Source organism: Salvelinus namaycush, chromosome 18, assembly GCF_016432855.1.
Source record: "Salvelinus namaycush isolate Seneca chromosome 18, SaNama_1.0, whole genome shotgun sequence".
Classification (NCBI taxonomy): Eukaryota; Metazoa; Chordata; class Actinopteri; order Salmoniformes; family Salmonidae; genus Salvelinus; species Salvelinus namaycush.
In genome coordinates, this window is record NC_052324.1 from 13,428,457 (window position 1) to 13,435,681 (window position 7,225).

A 7,225-nucleotide genomic window follows, 5' to 3' on the forward strand; every position below is an offset into this window, starting at 1 on the left:
GCAGGGGCAGCGTTTTAAAGATAATGAAGTTGGCTAACATACTGCTGCACGATATGACAGAATTGGGGTCAGGTCTGACTACTAAAATCACACTACTTCTCTATGACCGTGTAAAGCAGGCTTTAAGCTTTTGTTATGTTACCCATAGGGTTGGTTTCCCAGAAACAGATTAAACCTAGACTTGGACCCCAAAAAAATTCAAGGCGAGGCTTAATCTTTGTCCAGGAAACCGCCCCATAATGTTCAATTGACAGTAGCCTACGAAATGGTTATTCCTCTTGAGCAGTTTCCCAGTACTATAGTTAACTTAAGGCAATCGTTCTGCATGTGTCAAGTCCTACATATGATGTTGCAAGTCTCCACTACAACCACTGAGACTCAGCGACATGAGCCAATATATTTTTATTTAACCTTTTTGATCCCAAGCATCACAGTGGCCAGAGATATTGCAGAGCGTGTGAGGCAAGAGGATACCCTCGTCAGCACCCACACAGATACTGGCATCTGCACGTGTATGGGAGTTCACATCACTCTCCTGCAACATGATATAGAAGCTGCATGGTAACAAATGCTGAGGAGTGCAGCCACCTGTGCCACACAGTCTTTCTTTTTGTCGGAAGTCTCCCCACTCTTTGTAGTAACTGTATAGCTGAGTTTGCCTACGTGTCAAACCACTGGATGTATATTTTGTGAATTATCATCAGTATTATTTATTGATATAAGGGACACAAACGTTCAACACAGTATTGTACTGATTACAGTTTGAAAGGGACTAATTAAACTGAGATGATAAAGAATGTATATCAATGCACTTCCATTGTAAGAGGGACTAGGAGAACATGATTGTCTCAAAGTGCATCCTACACTACACTGAGAATGTCTCATGGGTACAGATAGGTCACAGAGGTACATTTGGCACTAAATCCTGTTCACTCAGCCTAGCCTGATTGTTACTTACAGTATCAAGGCTGAAATCAAATTAAGGACTATTGTTAGGATATAGGCCCACAAGGCTGTAAATGGAACAATGTGGTCACCAGGCTGAGAACATCATTCCAACTTTTATCTGATGTGCTTGACATGCAATGCAAACCAATGAAAACACAAACACAGAGAGAATAGCAGTAACGTTTACATACATGTAAGGGTTACAGATAGTTTCATTGAGACCTCAAGATAATATATAATACATGGGTACTCAGATCTCTGCAAATCACATGGATGTTTTTGAATGTACTTTCCCAACATGACACCATAAAGGTTAGAAAGTCTGTATCAGTAATTGGGCAGCAGTGAAGCACATGAGTCTGACAATGGAGCCTTATCCTGCTGTGATTCTGATGGACAGACAACATTCAAGCACAAAGAGGTTTGAATAAATTAGCAGGAGGAGGCACATGTGAAACGTACAAAAGACTGGCTGTTTATTATGGTCTCTGGTCATAGAAGAACTAGCTGTTTTACAGATTTATAACAACAAAGCACTCAATAAATCCACACATGAATTATGAAACAGAATACCCTATATATATTATATACAATTTGGTATATGTACAAGTTCATGTATAATTAATAAAGTTCAACAAATGATCTTACAGTCAGGCACCACAGGCTAAAAGGACATGTTTTGGTATTTTGGTCCTATAACATTAGTACTTAATTAGTACAAAGTTAACATAAACATGGCTGTATTTTGGATGGATGGAGATCCTCCATAGGGCTCTAGCTTGGCAATAGTTCGAAAATATACTGTTATGGAGTGTAGGCGAGCCTACCGTTACTCCTTAACCTCCAAGGACCTTACTGTATATGCTATGTTTAGAGGGAGACTGGCTCTGGCTGCCAAAACAGTCAAATACTCCATCTAAACGTAAATCGATTCTCAAATGCGATATGGTTCTAGAAAAATGAAGCCCTTTACTTGCATATCACATAAAACCAATTTCACAAACGCTAAATATACATTTACTGTACACTATTTTAACCCGGTGTACCCTAACCCTATAAGGCGTGTTGTAATTTAACCTTTAGTTTATTATTCTTTCTAGCTGATATGAAAGATAATGTTTCCAAAAACATACAGCATGCGATGCATATTAACATTTCGGACCAAGCGCCGAAGCTGTTAACGAACCCCCCCCCCCCCCAGACGGAAGATACCTTTGTGAATAGAAGCTAACGTTAGAAGCGTGCTGTCAACAGACCATCTGCTCGAACTTCCAGCACAAGCTAACATAGCTATGTCGCTGGAGGTTTGAGCCTGCTTGGCTAGGCTAATACTTGATGTACATTTATACATTTCCTATAGTTTATTATGCTACCATCATTAATTCCGAAGCCCACTATACTGAATCATATACAGTGCATTCTGAAAGTATTCAGACCCCTTGACTTTTTCCACATTTTGTTACGTTACAGCCTTATTCTAAAATTGATTCAATTGTTGTTCGTTTTCCTCATCAATCTACACACAATAAACCATAATGAGAAAGCAAAACCAGTTTTTTTATAATGTTTTGCAAATTATTTTTGTATTTTTTACAGAAGTACCCTTTCAGAACCTTTGCTATGAGACTCAATATTGAGCTCAGGTGCATCCTGTTTACATTCATCATCCTTGAGATGTTTCTACAACTTGGAGTCCATCTGTGGTAAATTAAATTGATTGAACATGATTTGGAAAGGCACACACACCTGTCTATATAAAGGTCCCACAGTTGACAGTGCATGTCAGAGCAAAAACCAAGACATAAGATCAAAGCTCCGATTTAAAAAAAATAAAAAATCAAGATAAACAAAATATTACATTTACATAAGTATTCAGACCCTTTACTCAGTACTTTGTTGAAGCACCTTAAACAGCGATTACAGCCTCTAGTCTTCTTGGGTATGACGCTACCATCCCATTCTTCTCAGCAGATCGTCTCAAGCTCTGTCAGGTTGGATGGGGAGCATCGCTGCACAGCTATTTTCAGGTCTGTCCAGAGATGTTCAATCGGGTTCAAGTCCGGGCCCTGGCTGGGCCACTCAAGGACATTCAGAGACTTGTACACAACCACTTCTGCGTTGTCTTGGCTGTGTGCTTAGGGTCATTGTCCTGTTGGAAGGTGAACCGTCACCCTATTCTGAGGTCCTGAGCAGTCTGGAGCAGGTTTTCATCAAGGATCTTTCTATACATCTTTCCCCCGATCCTGACTAGTTTCCCAATCCCTGCCGCTGAAAAACATTCCCACAGCATGATTCTGCCACCGCCATGCTTCACCGTAGAGATGGTGCCCGTTTTCCTCCAGATGTGACGATTGGCATTACGACAAAAGAGAATCTTGAATCCTTTGGGTACCTTTTGGCTATCATGTGCCTTTAACTGAGGAGTGGCTTTCGTCTGACCACTCTACCATAAAGGCCTGATTGGTGGAGTGCTGCAGAGATGGTTGTCCTTCTGGAAGGTTCTCCCATCTCCACAGAGGAACTCTGGAGCTCTGTCAGAGTGACCATCGGATTCTTGGTCACCTCCCTGACCAAGGCCCTTCTCCCCCGATTGCTTAGTTTGGCCAGGCTGCCAGCTTTAGGAAGAGTCTTGGTGGTTCCAAACTTCTTCCATTTAAGAATGATGGAGGACACTGTGTTCCCGGGGACATTCAAGGCTGCAGACATTTTTGGATACCCTTCCCCAGATCTGTGCCTCGACACAGTCCTGAAGCTCTGCGGAGGATCTGAATAAATTATTAATTAAAAAAATATATATATTAGATTTGTTTCTTCTAAAAAACAGTTTTAGCTTTGTCATTATGGGGTGGTGTGTAGATTGATGCGGATTTGTTTTATATTTAAACCATTTTAGAATAAGGCTGTAACGTAACAAAATCTGGAAAAGGGGAAGGGGTGTGAATACTTTCCGAATGCACTGTATAAAGCACATTTAATAGAGAATATTATACAGGACTTTATGTAGCAACTTCCTTTGAAGAGATAGCAACCTGGCCTAAATACACTATATATACAAAAGTATGTGGACACCCCTTCAAATTAGTGGATTTGGCCATTTCAGCCACACTTGTTGCTGACAGGTGTACAAAATTGAGCACATAGACATGCAATTTCCATAGACAAACATTTGCAGTAGAATGGCCTTACTGAAGAGCTCAGTGACTTTCAAAGTGGCACCGTCATAGGATGCCACCTTTGAAACAAGTCAGTTCGTCATATTTCTGCCCTGCTAGAGCTCCCCCGGTCAACTGCAAGTGCTGTTATTGTGAAGTAGAAACATCTATGAGCAACAACGGTTCAGCTGCGAAGTGGTAGGCCACAAAAGCTCCCCAAACGGGACCGCAGAGTGCTCTGATGCTCTACGCGCATCAGGTTGCAACACTCACTACAGAGTCCCAAACTGCCTCTGGAAGCAATGTCAGCACAAAAACTGTTTGTTGGGAGCTTCATGAAATGGGTTTCCATGGCCGAGCAGCCACACACAAGCCTAAGATCACCATATGCAATGCCAAGCGTCAGCTGGAGTGGTGTAAAGCTCGCCGCCATTGGACTCTGGAGCAATGGAAACACTTTCTCTGGAGTGATGAATCACGCTTCACCATCTGGCAATCCGATGGATGAATCTGGGTTTGGCGGATGCCAAGAGAACGCTATCTGCCCGAATGCATAGTGCCAACTGTAAAGATTGGTGGAGGAATTATGGTCTGGAGCTGTTTTTCATGGTTCGGGCTAGGCCCCTTAGTTCCAGTGAAGAGAAATATTAACCGTACAGCATATAATGACATTCTAGACGATTCTATTCTTCCAAATTTGTGGCAACAGTTTGGGGAAGGCCTTTTCCTGTTTCAGCATGACAATGCCCCCGTGCACAAAGTGAGGTCCATACAGAAATGGTTTGTTGAGATTGGTGTGGAAGAACTTGACTGTCCTGCACAGAGCCCTGACCTCAACCCCACCGAACACCTTTGGGATGAATTGGAACGCTGACTGCAAGCCATGGCTAGTCGCCCAACATCAGTGCCCGACTTCAGTAATGCTCTTGTGGCTAAATGGATGCAAGTCTCCGCAGCAATGCTCCAATAGCTAGTGAAAAGCCTTCCCAGAAGAGTGGAGGCTGTTATAGCAGCAGAGGGAGACCAACTCCATATTAATGCCCATGATTTTGTAATTAGATGTTTGACAAGAAGGTCATGTAGTGCACATTTGGTAATTGGTACACTAAATTCAGTGTAGCCTACTGCCATTTTCCCAGTCAGATTTCCCATTGCAATTTATTTTTCTGTTTCAGAATTCATGTTGTTACAAAATCACCTAGCCAGCCTATAGCCTAGCCAGCCTAAATCACGTGGGCTGCCATTGTAGACTACGCAGTCACACGAGCTGAAAAAAACTACAGACGAAAAATGGAAGACCCTGGATAAAAACAGGTTTTAAACACTTAGTTGATAGCTAGGGACACACCCAACCCAACGCTAAGCATTGTTCCTAGAGATTATGGATAGTCCTTGCATGGCAGGAAACGTTGTTTTGATGAAAACCCACACTTTGAGTCTTATTGTTCAAGGACACCAGGCATCGGAACCTTGCGCAACTACGGTACCTGTACATAATAAATGTCGCAATCTTAAATATAAACATCATTTCAGTATCCTAGTTGATGTCGATGCTAGCCAGCCTAATGCTATTGCTACACAGTCATCTAGGGGTTTTAGGCCTGACTAAATTATACGTAACCTTTGCTGAATGTATGCGTTGACGTGAGAAGTAAGGGTACGCGGGTACACGGCTAGCTCGGTCTTGACTCTCCTAGTTGGCCAGCCCAATCAGTTTGTTCATTAACGTTTAAATTTCAGTGACAAAATAATAATATACAAAGAAAAAAGTCCAAAAGAAAAGAATCTAAGTTACACAAACAAATGCAGGCAAGGACCGCTAGACCAAGGCTCCACCTCTCTCACTGATTGCCAACACCTCTGAGTAATCGTGTAATTTATCACATTCCTGGTAGAACTAACTTGCTGCTGCCATCTAGGGTTGGGATATGGAGGTGGAAAAGGGACTGAATAACTCTGCCCTTTGCACAGTTATTCTCCCAATGATAACAATGTGGATTCAACAAATGAATAAACGCTATATATACATTTTAATAAATGTTAGTAAATTAGCTTTTATTGTTTAAAGAGATTATGAAAGAGATTGGTGTGTTTTTTCACCATCTAATCATGGTATGTGGTTGTTCAATGACAGACTTGCATTTGTTGGAAATGTATCACTTCATAGTTTAATTTCAAAGAGAAAATAATCATGTTTTTTTGCTAAATGCTGTATATCCGTCCTCTCTCAGAGAAATAAGTAGTCCTGCAAGGTTTTACACAGTCAAATGTCACAAATAAAAAAATATATAAAGAAATTTACAAATTATACATTTGTGACGTCAATATAAAACAATTAAATAATAATAAAATACAATGAGATCGGTATGTTAAACATTTGCATTTGACATTTTAGTCATTTAGCAGATACTGTTATCCAGAGCAACTTACCACTATTAAGACACAACCATCTGTCAGAACCTTGCGCGCAGCTGTTTCCCCCCTCTCAATCACAACAAACAAACCTCCTGCAGGTTCAGTTCAATATTTATAGGCAGATGTCAGAGGAAGCTTTGAATAGGTCTGTAACCTGCAGAGTAATATGAGGAGAATGCAATTGCTGAATTTAGATATTCTAAACTAAGTGTTTTGAACCCTTTCAGATGTAGTAACAGGTCCATATAGAATAAACAAACCTTTACATAATACCATAGAAGCAATGTGCACCTTTCACCTTCCATAGTCATTCCCAGCTGATACAAATACTGTTTCTATCGACATTTTGCCTGGTGATAAAGGGCCTACCTTGGCAAACAGTGGTCAAACCTTCCTGTGTGGTGTCCCTTATACAACAGGAGTTCCCTGATCCTGTTGCAGAATACACACGGTTTTTCTCACCCCATATTGACTGACACCATTCAATTCAATAATAAAAAACAATACAAGTAAAAGTTGTCTACTTAAATTTGAATGCTGAGTGCCAGGTCTCTCTCCATTCAGAGACATCACTATCAAGCCCGTCTGTCTGCCTGGACTTCATCACATTACCTTGCAAGTCTGCACGTGCTGGCGCCATACATGTTTCTGTGAACGCATACACACATAGTCACAGTTCTATTATCAATGGCAGTTAGGATAGGTAATAT